We start from the raw sequence: 14,013 nt of genomic DNA, 5'->3' as shown, positions 1-14,013 counted from the left end.
TTACTTGGTAAGACTAAAAAATAATATTAATATATTATTATGATATGATTAATATATGCTAGATTATTACCAGTATTGGGATCCACCTCATCTTTCCTTTTGCAACAATCAGAGGATAACATTTGTCTTTCTTATGTTATCTTTTACAGATGCAGTTACTCAGAAACATCCAGGTGTGAAGATCGCCGATATCCGAACGGCCATAAATAAGAGAATCTGTGAATTGAGGCATCAAGAGAAGAAGTCCACAGGCAGTTGAAGCACAGGCAGTGGACCTTAGCATGTGCACTTTTGTTTGTTGTCCTTTGATTGTCCCTCAGTACTATTCTGTTGTTGCACTTATTCTTTTTTCTTTTTATTGAAGGACAGGTGTTCTTTCTAAAAAAAATTATTTACAGTTTTTGTTCATTTAGTTGTTTTAAAAAATAAACCTTATTCAGTTAAGGAAATACTGTATATTGATGTATTATTCAATATAGACAGAAATTGTACATTAGATTATCTGAAGATTCTCATTCATCAGGTAATGGTAGTCATAACTAAGTTGTATACAAAGAAAATGTCAGTTGCATACAATTTAACACACTACATTACAGTAGATAAATTCATACGTACCATGTATACAATATACTGTACAATACATGCAACTATATATATATACACATATAATCAATATATTTTTCAACATAGATAAGATATATGTTCCCATATATATCTGATTATATTATCTTGTACATTGAGGTATATTTCATATATATGTCTCATATCATTTTATCATATATTTACATATATTTAGAATGCCTCTTCTGATATATAATCTCATACAATATGGGACATATTTCAATATATTTAATAATATATTAAATAGTATAATAATGTATTTAATCAATATATGAAAACGGCAATAATTGCAGTATTTTAATATACTGTGTAATATATCACTTGCATATATAATATATCATTATATAATATATTCTAAGATATATTACCATTTAAAATTCACAATATATGAATACGCTTTAAATATATTGTTACATAATATATTGAGAAATATATTTTTGTTGCATATGGGAATTGAGCTAAAATCTCAGGCAACTAGCTTGCATGCAAGCAGCACTCTTGAGGTGTCGGGGAGTGAGGTTTATTAATGTTCCACACGCACAGCTAAGCTAGCTGGCATCCATTACACAGGCTGGGTTACTGTTTGACCCCTGGGTTTTGAAAGAGACATCACAGGAGTAAACCAAGTAATACTGCATACATCTGTTGTGGAAATCTAAAATAATTTTCATATAAGAACTGGCCTGGTTAGCATGCAGGCCCTCTCAATAATTGAGAGTGGGTCTGGAAAAGGTTAACTGATTTACAACTTCAACAGGGGCGTAACTAGCAATGAAATTAAACTTAAATTGGTGCATTCAACTCTTACCAAATTGTTTCAGAAGTGTAGCAATCTCGTAAAAGAAGGTTTTAAATGCAGTTGTTTACTCAATTCCAAAAAATAGGCTACATTTTGTGGGATTAGCGATGGGATTTGCGTGCCCATGTTTTAGGGACATTGGATAGAGCATAACATCACCCACTTTTCATGCAATTCACTTCATATAGTAAAGCAGTACATAAGTCAAGTCGAGTCAAGTCAAGTCGGCTTTTATTGTCAATTTCTTTACATGCACTGGTCATACAAAGAATTGAAATTTCATTTCTTACTTTCCCATGCAGACATAGACATACTTTAAATACAGACATAGACATACTTTAGACATAGACATAGCCATAGACAATAAACATTAAATTAAAGTGCGAGACTGAAATATAGAACATGTATCAAAAATAGAAATATAGGACATATATAAAAAAAAAATAGAGGTAGTTGTGTTGTATATTTACATAGTCTTAACAGTTACATGAAGTTTAAACTTGTGCTTGTGTGACCTGTATATTTACATTGATATGCAGTAATTTCAAGTATATCAGGCTTGATGTGAAGCAGCAACACGTTAGGCTGCGCAGTCACAGTGCAGTTCCACAGGGCGGTGTTGGGGGGGGGGGGTTAGGGTAGACAGGATCCTAGGTTCCTAGGTTCCTGGCTGGCTGGTGGGTGGGGGGGGCTGTCAGTGATGGGAGAGTGGGTAGAGTGTTCAGCATCCTGATTGCTTGGTGGATGAAGCTACTTGCAAGTCTGGTGGTGCGGGAGCGGAGGCTCCTGTACCTCTTTCCAGAGGGCAGGAGGCTGAACAGTTCGTGTGCAGGGTGGGTTGTGTCCTTGACAATCATTAGTGCTTTGCGGGTGAGGCGGGTGATGTAAATGTCCTGCAGGGAGGGGAGTGGTGCTCCAATGATCCTCTTAGCTGTGTTAACAATGCGCTGGAGGGTCTTCCTGTTCTGATCTGTGCAGCTTCCGCCCCACACTGTGATGCTGCTGGACACGATGCTCTCGATGGTCCCTCTGTAGAATGTAGTCATGATGGGAGGCGTGGCACTTGCCTTCTTCAATTTGCGCAAGAAGTAGAGGCGCTGCTGGGCTTTCTTCGCCAGTGATGCTGTGTTGGTGGTCCAGGAGAGGTCGTCGCTGATGTGCACTCCCAGAAATGTTGTGCTGCTCCCTCTCTCCACAGCATCTCCGTCGATGGACAGTGGTGGCAGTTGTTTGTGGCCTCTCTGAAAGTTGACAACAATCTCCTTGGTCTTGCTGACATTCAGCAGGAGGTTGTTGTCTTTGCACCATTTAGCCAGCAGGTCTACTTCTTCTCTGTAGTGAGCCTCATCGCCCTTAGTGATGAGGCCCACCAGTGTTGTGTCGTCCGCAAACTTCACCAGATGGTTGGAGCTGTGAGTGGTTGTACAGTCATGTGTTAGCAGTGTGAAGAGCAGGGGGCTGAGCACACACCCTTGAGGGGCCCCCGTGCTCAGGGTCAGAGTGCTTGAGGTGTTGTTCCCGACACGTACTGCTTGTGGTCTCTGCAACAGGAAGTCCAGCAGCCAGTTGCAGAGGGAGGTACTGAATCCTAGCTTGTCCAGTTTGCTGATGAGTTGTTGTGGTATTATGGTATTGAATGCTGAACTGAAGTCTATGAACAGCATTCTCACATATGAGTCTTTATTGTCCAAGTGGGTGAGGGCTGGATGGAGGGCAGAGCAGATTGCATCCTCCGTGGATCGTTTGGCTCGGTATGCAAACTGGAAGGGGTCCAGGGTGGGGGGTAGGGTGGCTTTGATGTGTGACATGACTAGCCGTTCGAAGCACTTCATGATTATGGGCGTGAGTGCTACAGGAGGGTAGTCGTTGAGGCATGATGGTGATGATTTCTTTGGCACGGGTATGATGGTGGCAGTTTTTAAAAGTGATGGGATGACTGCTTGCTCCAGAGAGGTGTTGAAAATGTCTGTAAAAACATCCTTCAGCTCTTCTGCACAGTCCTTCAACACTCGTCCTGGTATGTTGTCTGGGCCTGCTGCTTTGCGTGGGTTAATGGTGGCTAGTGTCCTCTTCACGCTGGCAGAGGACAGGTACAGGGGTTGGTCGTGGGGGGGAGGTGGAGTTTTCTGTGGGTGAGTGTCATTTTGAGCTTCAAAACAGGCGAAAAAACTGTTCAGGTCATTTAGCAGAGAGGTGTTGTTCTCACAGCTCCGTGGCGCAGGCTTGTAGTCAGTGATGGCCTGTATGCCCTGCCATAGGCTCTGTGCATCTCTGCTGTCTTTGAAGTGTGTTGTTATTTTGTCTGTGTAATCCTTTTTTGCCTTCCTGATGCCCTGGGACAGGTTAGCCTGGTTAGCCTAAGTGAAGTCTCAACTCTTTTTAAGATATTGTTCATATACCAAAACTAATATGCTTAATGGTAATGCTGTTTTCTCCGATTTGAGGTACAGTGGAGAACTTTGGTTATACCAGCTGTAATCCTCTAGATAGAAAGGTCATCCATGACTTAAATTGAAGCTTATAAACTTGGGAAGTGTTCATGTACCTTTGGGGCAGTGATATGTATAATAAAATGCTTTAAAATTATCACTTTAGATGACAATTAGTCAGGCCGACAGAAATGTTTTTGTCTTTTGGGGTATGTTGAGGGTGACGTTTGACAGCAAAAAGCAATCCCCAGAATCATATATATTATATATTATTATAATTTATTATATGACCATTTACATGTATGTAGCTGCAGTACCTTAATATTCATAATTACATCATTCCGCCAAAAGCTTTTCACAAAAAGGGTGTTTTTGGGAAATTCATCTGGCGAGAGTCAGGTTACCTGGCTCCCGGTCTATAAAAAACTCTGACTAGAACTTTATGACCGCTACGCTATCTATGCTAGAGGTGGTCATAATAACTAGTGCAAGAAAATATAGGAAATGTTTTCTCTTTTCTTTGATTGATGCAAAAGTCAGCTTTTATTCCAATGTAAAATGGTAGAAAGGTTCACCAAGGTTCAACCTGCCCTCTGCATATTGTCTGGAGTTCTCTCTCGTTCGTTCTGTCTGAGTGAACTACTTCATCCTGTCTGTTTGAACTACCAACTCAAGTCATTATATGCTAGTCTCAATGCAAATTAATCCCGCTTCAACTGCCAACTGGTCTGGCAACCTTTTGTTTGACTATATGATAATTTAGTTATCCTCACACCTTTGGCTGGGATGGTTTTTAATGGCTTACCCCCTAAACCCATTCTGCAATCGTTGGTGTTTCACACCTCACCTGGCGCCAAACCATGTGGCCTGCCATCAGAACACAAAACTATCTAAACTTGTTGGAGAAATGTTATCACTCATAATTCGGCAGGATTCATTTCTTACACTAGCCTACTGATTAGCTTGGCTTTATGTGTTCCATTAATTAAAAAACATATAATTGTGCCTCATGTTTGGTTTATTCAATAATGAATAATGTGTGTGGCTGCTGAACTAAACCTGATGACTAGAAAAGGCTAATGTTGGATTACTTTGGCCAGAGATGTGTCATAACAGACTTTTTCCAAAGTCACAAAAAGTGGCAAACAGATCCTATTAAATACTGTTGAAACAATTTAAATACACATAGCCTACTGCCATTGAGACATTTTTAAAATTAGAAATGCAATATTTGACAGATAAAATGCACAAGGTGGGACAAGGTGGCCCCCAATCAGGGTTATCACAGCACAGCAGGTTAATGCATGTTATCCTGTTGCTGTCCCTTCACAGTGTTTTTGCATATCTCTGTCCGCGAAATGAGGTGAAGTCAGATTTTGTGACTCACATGTATATTTAGCCTATCTAAAATAATTGATTCTTCATACATTATTATGTTTTGGTAGTGGGCTGGCAGGATGATCAGAACTTCGTTTTTCCTGCCAGTGGGTCAAAATTCTGGTTTTGTGACGTAACTGCTACATCTCTATTCTATTCTAGTATTTAAGCATCAACTAAGACTAAATGTAAATGCAGGCTAAATGTATCCACTTCTCACTGACAGCATCTTATTGCAATATAGACATTAAATAAAAGGATAGAGCTATTTAAATAATAAATTAATCTGAATAACCAAGGAAGTCTATTTAAATCGCATCCCTAAATGAGTTCAGTACATTTTCTGTGTGTGTGCGTGTGCGCGCGCATGCATGCGTGTGTGTATGTGTTGTAGGCTATATTGATCCAAAGAAAGAATTAAGTTGCTAGTCCAAAATTGAAAGTGGTTGCATGCAGCAACTTAAATTAATTGATGTGCATAATGTGACAGATTGATTAGCCTATACCTAAAGCTATATACATTATTATTTACATTTACAAATTGTTCCAAGACATTAAATGAGTATGTCTTATAGCGCATGGTCCTGCCATGGGAATCAAATGCATTGAAACCTCATGAATATTGGTACTATGATGCATTTCATTGGTGAACATTCATTCGTTGCTTCCTTATAAATATTTTCTTGGCCATTTCCTTTGCTGTTTGCCCTCCTAATTTAGCTAAATATGATTTTGCACATATGTTACATGGCACTGATCTAACTGAATTTGCCACTGCAAGTATCTGGAAATGTTTAGATCTAGATGGTCTCGCTTAACACAAGGAGTAACTGCTTAATTATTAGTAATTAGTCAAGTCACAATGTCACCTGACATCCATGTTTGTATGAAGACCCACCAGGCACTTATACAATAACTCTGCACGGATTAACAATCAAATGACTATAAGCACTTGTGTCACTGATCCTAATTTCAGTGCCACTGAGAGAATGGTTTCAAAGCAGACTTTTATGTTATTATTCAGCCATGTCACTTCCACCAATAATAGTTCATCTTTGAGAGAGAATAAAACCCTATTCATTTGGTTGTATATTAAGACATATATTTGTTTTGAGTAATCAGAAAAGTATTCAATGTTTCACAACTTTTGACAAGACGGATAACCCTCAGAATATCAGAAGCGTATACAGTTTTCACAAATAGTAGATAAAACAGTTTTCACAAATTCAAAATATACATGGATCAGTCAATACAACAAATGCATTTTTTAAGATGACCTAAATCCTAAATTCTGCCTAAATTTGGTGTAGCCTATGGTTGTTATAGGTGCACTGAAAGGGATTATCTTTGTTGTGCTGATGTATGAAGATTCAATAAACTATAATGTTCATGTTGTCCATAAGACTAACATGTTTTAACCTCCTGCATGTCATGTGTTGTACATGACTTCACACAGAAAGATTCAAGGTTGATGGGATAAACATAATGTTGTTTATAATTATCTCTATTCTATCCAAAAAAATACATGTATAAAGACTTACATTGAATCATCAAAGCATTGGAAAAAAACCGTATTATTATGATAATATTCATGAGGCAATGGGCAGGGTTTGTTGAGTATTGTGTTTCAAGGGAAGATCTCCAAATTGTTGTTTGATTGATGAATTGATGTCAGACAGACCTTCAGTTCCAATGAGCAAAGCCTTTTATTTCAAACTTTGAAATGAATGACAACACATAACCTCACCTATATGGCAAGAAAGAGTTTTCTCTAAATGTCCAACTCCGAGACATCCAATGTCTTCCAGATGACAAATAGTTGACCCCTTTCTGTCAAAAATCCATAAATATTCTGTCCCTTTTTTCTGCAGTGTCCTCTGTCCATTCAGAACTGCCATCATCCAATGAAGTCCTGAAAAAAATGAAAATATAACATCACAGTTAGATACAACACACAGCCTACCAAACCACTTAAAGGCACTCATTGAAATTATATTTTGAATATTAAAACAGAGCATTATATTCAGTTCAGCACATGCATTATTTTCTGAAACTCGTGCAACTCTGCTATTCATTTAGGCTGAACAACATTTCAAACAATTCAAGCAAATTCAATTCAAGCTGATCTATTTCTTATCCTTTCTATTCGTATTTGCACCTCCTGCTCTTACCGTATTTTGTCCTCGGGTGACTTGGACGCTGGTGCAAGAATGAACAGAGTGCGGATAGGAAGCCATCCAATGGCGTCTAGCACATTTCTTCTTCCGAATCTTTGAGGCAGCGTGGCGGACGGCGGAGTTCCAGAGCGTCTGCACTTGCTGCACACCTCAGACCGGCCGAACCGTTGCGGGAGGTTGAGGGAGGATTTTGGTGATATTTGTGGTTCCTTCTGAAGCAACACTCCAGTCGTTCGTCCAAAGCGTAGCGGCAGATTGGCATGTAAGTGGGATGGTTTCCCTGCAGATGGGTGAAGCTTCAAAACAATCGGTGAGTGCGCACGTGAACGTGTAGGCAACACTGTGAGTGGGAAATCCTCAATGTTGAGGCTACGGGGCTTTTCATGATAAGGCTACAGACAAAAAAAAGAGATCAAATAGAAATTTAAGTCATGATGAAGTTTTATTTTGTTAATCTTAGTTTTGTGTAGGCCTATCCTGCATTTCTAAAAATGAATTGAACAACAGGTTGTTCACAATGGCTATTTCAAAGTTGGCCCATGGAGCAGTCAGACATTCAGTAGGCCAAGGTTTCAATATTTTTACCTTGTTGATGTTAATCAAGATTTAGACACCTGCTTTATGCCATGTCAGACCCAGCAGTCCAAACAAATCATGCTGAAGCTAATCATCATGGAAAGAAACAGAGGAGGTCTCCTTGACCACCAAATTAGAGAACAAGTGTCAACAGTCTGAGTTCTTAGATATATAGACCTTGACCACCAAATTAGAGAACAAGTGTCAACAGTCTGAGTTCTTAGATATATAGAATGGATTCCCATTTTAGTTGTTTTATTATTTATATTATTTTATAATATTTGTTTTTATCATGGTCAATTTGTCTCACTGGCTTTCTTGCTCCAACAACTAAGGTATGGCTGTTCAAAAGTAATTTCCCTGGCTGAGATATTGCTTTACATGTGTTATCTGGCATGTAGCCAAAACAGTTAGACCTAAATCTTTAAATGTAAAATGTTAAACTCGTCTGAGTGTCTAACAAAGTATAAGAACAATTTAACTCACAAACTTAGCCATAATGGCATGGAAGTTGAATGAATCACACAATAGAGTTTAGAACATGTATGCCAAAACAGCCATGCAACACAACTTCAGTGTGTGTTTTTGTACTTACCTGTATGTAGTGGCTCTTGTGGCTGATGTGTTGGCTGTATTCACTGGCACTGGTTGGCATTAATGCAGAGGCAGCCTGGACAGTGAGGGCAAGAGAAGAAAGAACGAAAGAGAAGAGCTGAGACGACTGCATTTTCTCCCAACTCTGTATTAGTCAGGACACACATGCATGTTGCATGCTTTTTATACCCTAGGGTCACGCAGTCACACAAATTGATATGTATTTAGTCATACACACACACACACACACACACACACACATGTACGCATGCACACACGCCACACCTCGCTGCCAGCACTCTCATTCAGTTGCCCCCACTTCCACAAAAAGGCATTTTATTTCATTTTTTAAAACATGGACATTTGAATTGTTTTATGTTGGTGGATTTTTTTAGCATTTGTTTTTTTTATTCATTCATGCATTTCTCAGACAAATCAGTTTATGGACAGAGTAGCCTCACACTCTAATCTTTTTATATTATTTATTCAAGACCAACCAGGGATGTAGTAGAGGCTAAGCGCAAGTAAACACAGTTTATTCACCTCTGAAATTTCAGAAATAAGAGTTTATCCACCTGTCAAAAGAGCTTATTCACCAATTGAAACTTTTAACATTAAACAATCACACTCACATTTACAATATACACTCATCAACACTCAAGGAGTCTTTTAATACCCTTATATTGTTATAAACATTGGACAACAACCTCCACCATCATCAAACACGTTCTGAATGCCTTTTTAAAAACCCTTATTTTACCACTACAGACCACATTTCGGCAAACAGGCTGCCCATATTCTGACCTCCTCCTGGCCAGCCTCTCTACTTGGGTGTCCATTCCTCCTCCTCGCTTTTTCACAAAATTCAGTTCACAATGACACATAACCCTTAAAGGTGTAGGTTTTTGAACATTCTAAGTTCCGCAACAATAAAGGGTCTAAAATTCTATGTTGAATTCAGTGAACCCAGATATTCTTTAGAACGTTCATTTCTCAACATTCCCGTCACACCGGTATGAGGGTACTCCTTTAAGGGATAAGGGTAGAAAACCATTGATCGGTATGACAAGCACTTACACCTACTCTGACACAGTTCACTAATTAGATCCTTTTAGATATCATGGTAAGGAAGCATACCAACAATGAGGTCAATAGGGTGCACGGAGATCAAACAGTTCAGATACCTCTGTCACCCCTCTTTTACTTAATGTTATGAACCTCGTAACCATTAATTCAAAACAAGATATTGCTTTTTTATACCTTTATTTTTCAGTTATATGTATACGGTTATAATTAATTTACAATGAATCACCTTGCTTGAACAGTATTTAGATTAATCACTCGGTCCTGGGTCATTCCATGTCAGTTCAACCAGGGCCCACGCACTTAGGTCTCAAAAAATTCTGAAAAAATTACCAGGTGTACCTATGTTACCCAGGAGACACACTGTAAAATGACTCTTATGTAAGATCAATACTTTCCAAGATACAGCCAGTTTTACAGGGGGAGGGGGGTGTCGATTTTGTTGGGCCTCTTTTTTTTGTCAAAGTTCACAAGCCCACAGCGCAAGAACTAAACCATGTAGGAGGCTCAAATTTTGCATGCTGGTACATAAATAGGAATAGTATGTAGCAAAATCGTCACGTTTGGTCTGGATAATTGTTTTTTGTGAGAGTGTTTCTACTTATCTCAGTAAGGAAAATAAATCAAGAGCCTATGTTGAGTACAAATATGTCTTCTGAAGGCTTAAACAGAGCCCAGCCAAAAACTCCAATAAAATTTGTATCAACCATGCAACCATACCATGCAGGATTATCCAGACCAAACGTGACTATTTTGCTACATACTATTCCTATTTATGGAATGACGTGGAATGACCCTCCTGCATTAGTTTATATATACTCTTTTGATCCCGTGAGGGAAATTTGGTCTCTGCATTTATTCCAATTAGGACCTGAACATAGAACACTGCCCTCATTATGTGAAAAAGATTTTCATGAGGCATTTGTGGCAAATGACTCTCCATGGAAACACCTCAGTTTTTCCATGAAACACAGGTAGCCTAATTAGCAAGTAGGAATGCTGTTCATTCTATGGGAGAGCTCTGAGACGTCATCATCACTACGGGATAACAGCTTACATGCAAAGTATGAATGAGTGGTCTTGTGTGCTCATTCAAAGACAATTCCAGAAATATGGCTTCAAGGAATTACCCCTGTGGAGATGTCACTAAGGACCCAACTGTATTGACCAGCTCCTGTTAATAATATGTTATTGCATTTTCTTTCATTAATTGATCTGGATAACATGCCAATCATTTGTTGTGGTGCCTACAAATAAGCAAAAAAAAATGTCAAATACATATAACCACTTTAAACTTTCTCTTTCTATAGCACAACACTGACATATGGAGAATGCTAACCTTCTTTATGGTTTTACTAACACTTTTGCTGTCATTTCTGTATGGGCCATTCTATCAAATTGGAAAAATTTAGCATTGGTGGTTGGTTTAATGTTTCAGAGACTGATCTCCTGGTCTATTCCAACCAGCATATCGCAGGTTTACTCAATATTATTGACCTTAATAAAAACCTTTGCACAATATCAATGACCTTATTAAACATCAAGATAGATAGATAGATAGATAGGGATTTATTTATCCAGAAGGAAATCAAGGATCTGATTAATCATTCATTAATCTGATTAATTAATCTGCCAGTAACATGGGAGTTATCAATGACTAGCTTAGTTTCTCTGAGCATGAGACTTTCATTTCACTCTGAACAAGAATTTCAGATATACACAGGAGAGGTGTTAAATTCCTAGTGATAATAGGTGGAGGATTTCACATAGTGGCCAACCTACAACCAAGCCTATTATCAAAAACAAAATCTCACATCAACCTTTGTGGGCAAACACATCACCACAAGAGAATAGCCTTCAAGAGCATTTCACTGGGGTTATCAAGTAGGCATCTTTCTTCACTCTCAATGAATTAGGCCCATGAAACCTTCCAGCAAATTATTTGGTCATTCAGGCAACATACCCACTACACTAAAAACTTTAACAACTCGGGCGGCAGATTTACGAGACAAAAAGAAAGGTTTTTATTTAACTACAGTACCCTCCAGAATTGTTGCCACCTCTGCTGAAGTTGACTAAAAATATATAAAATAATCTTTTGCCGATTTATTGTACAAGTTACAGTCAGGCATCTTCTAAGATGCGAAGAATTTGCAGACTTTTAAAAAAAAAAAGTATTGGTAACATAATAAGTTTGGTATACACCCAAAAACAGCCCCCAAAATTAAGATTTGCACTATTACTTAATCTGTCTCATAATGGATAAAAGCAGCTTCTCCAATTAAATTACTAAGACTTTTGCCTGACATGCCCTCTGAATAATCTATTAGCAGTGAGGTCACTTTTGAAGATTTTTTGGGGGGCTTGGTGACCCGAAGATGATACCTTTTTCTTTAAAGGTGCCATGTGTAAGAATTGAGGTAAAAATATCCAAAAAATGAGCTACACGCATCATAAGAATGAGCAGAAATAAGGGTGATGATGTCATTAAAAAAATGACAAGGTATAGTGCTGAAGAGATATCAACCTGAATTCGCATGCTAAATTACTAGCCACAGCCCGACAGGTGTCATAATACCAGTTTCGGCCATGGGAGGCGGAATGCGGGCAACATAACAGCCAGCCAAACTGCAATACATGTGTCTCGGTTGTTACTGTAGGGTAGACCAACTCACTTTCTGGAGGTATACTGCCCCCATCTTTTATGGAATGTGGAGTATGAATTGATTTTTTGGCGAACATTACACATGGCACCTTTAACTCTGCAACAGTTGTTATCTTCCTCCACCCTGTGCGTGGGGGCAAGATCTTTGTCCAAACATGTTTGTCACATTTCCATCTGATTAGAACCTTTGTCTTAAGCCTTTGTCTTGTGTAAATATGGGCATTTTCAACAAAGTACCTAGTTTTTATAGCCATTCCACAATTTTCTTTTTATTTAAGTAGTGTATTCTCTGGCCTTTCCGGTGTTGAAAAAGGACTCTGGGATTTATTCTCTGTGTCACTTAATTTTATACCTTAGTGAAAAAGAAAGTCATGATACTTCTGAAAGTTCACAGACACTCTGATTAACTTAAAGAAGTTGAAATTAGATACTTATGTTACATTTTAAGATTTTCTAGGGGTGCCAATACTTGTGGGCATGCAACGGCCAATTGTTCAACATATTTATTTCTTTATGAGATTTTGCTTTTTCTCAGAATAAATTTGCTTCCCTTCAAGGTTGGATTTTTCCTCATTGTTTTCATTGTGGGATTACAATAAAAGAGAGAGAAAAAAGTTATAATTTTTCTAAACTTCAATCAACAAAGATTGATAGTGCTAAAATCTTAATTGGGGCGGGGGCTGTTTTTGGGTGTATCAAACTTATTACCAATAGCCTCCCTTAAAGAAGTTACCATGTTTTTGTCTACAAATTCTTCAACATCTTAGAGAAGATGTCTGACTGTAACTTGTACAATACATCTGCAAACGATTATTTTATATACCTATTTTTAGGAACTTTACTAAAGGTGTCAATCGTTCTGAAGGGTATACTGTATCTTTCAATTGGAGACTGCTGGATGTTGGAATCCAACTGCAAGTGAATTGTTGTGCCTGGTTTGAGATCAGACATGGTGTTGCATTCTGAGTGTGACCGCATTCCCTACTTTATCGAGCTAACTATTCCTTTCGACGATGCGATGGAGGAGGACTTTGACAAGGAAAAGGTGCAGAACCTGTAACAGAAGCAATGGGTGCTGGCATGCACACACAAGACCAGTGGAGATGATTGAGGCTTTAGCAAAGTCAGTCACAACTCCTCTCTTGGATTTTGGCTTCCGAAGATGGTCACTGAAAGTTTGAGGCTGCGGAAAAGGCAAGCCTATGGCTGAGGTTCTCACAGACTATGGCTGTGTTATAACCTGAATTGATGATGTGAAGTTTTGTTTCTGTGTTTTCTAGAATGTGGGTTGGTGTCTCTGGTTGTGACACATTTCCTAACCCATCATTTGTGGACGTCTGTGGGTCTGGGACCCACCACTGAAGGTGTTGTGCACCTAATTCAACACAACAACACAGAGGAAGGAAGGTGCTTGAAAACCCCATGAAGGCTGCTCAGTTGATGATGTTATTATTTGCTGTTTTGGTTCATTTTTTGGACATTTACAGGCTACTGGCTTTCAAGCAACAAGCACTTGCTAAAGTTACTTTTTGCTCACAAAGGCTGCTTTATTGGTGATGTTGTTTTTGTTGCCTTGGTTGGCCACTTTGCATTGTTTACTCAACCGGGACCTGAGTACTAATTTTCGCTCCTACATGTAAATGTAGAAATGACAATAAAGTTTTCTTGAATCCTTTCTTGAATTAGGCCTAT

The sequence above is a fragment of the Alosa pseudoharengus genome, unplaced genomic scaffold, assembly GCF_046254945.1.
Source record: "Alosa pseudoharengus isolate Yale_2024_CS ecotype anadromous, Long Island Sound unplaced genomic scaffold, YU_APseudo_1.1 YU_APseudo_1.1_scf_23, whole genome shotgun sequence".
NCBI lineage: Eukaryota > Metazoa > Chordata > Actinopteri > Clupeiformes > Clupeidae > Alosa > Alosa pseudoharengus.
The sequence above is the reverse complement of the archived record's forward strand: the minus strand, read 5'-3'. Positions refer to the sequence as shown.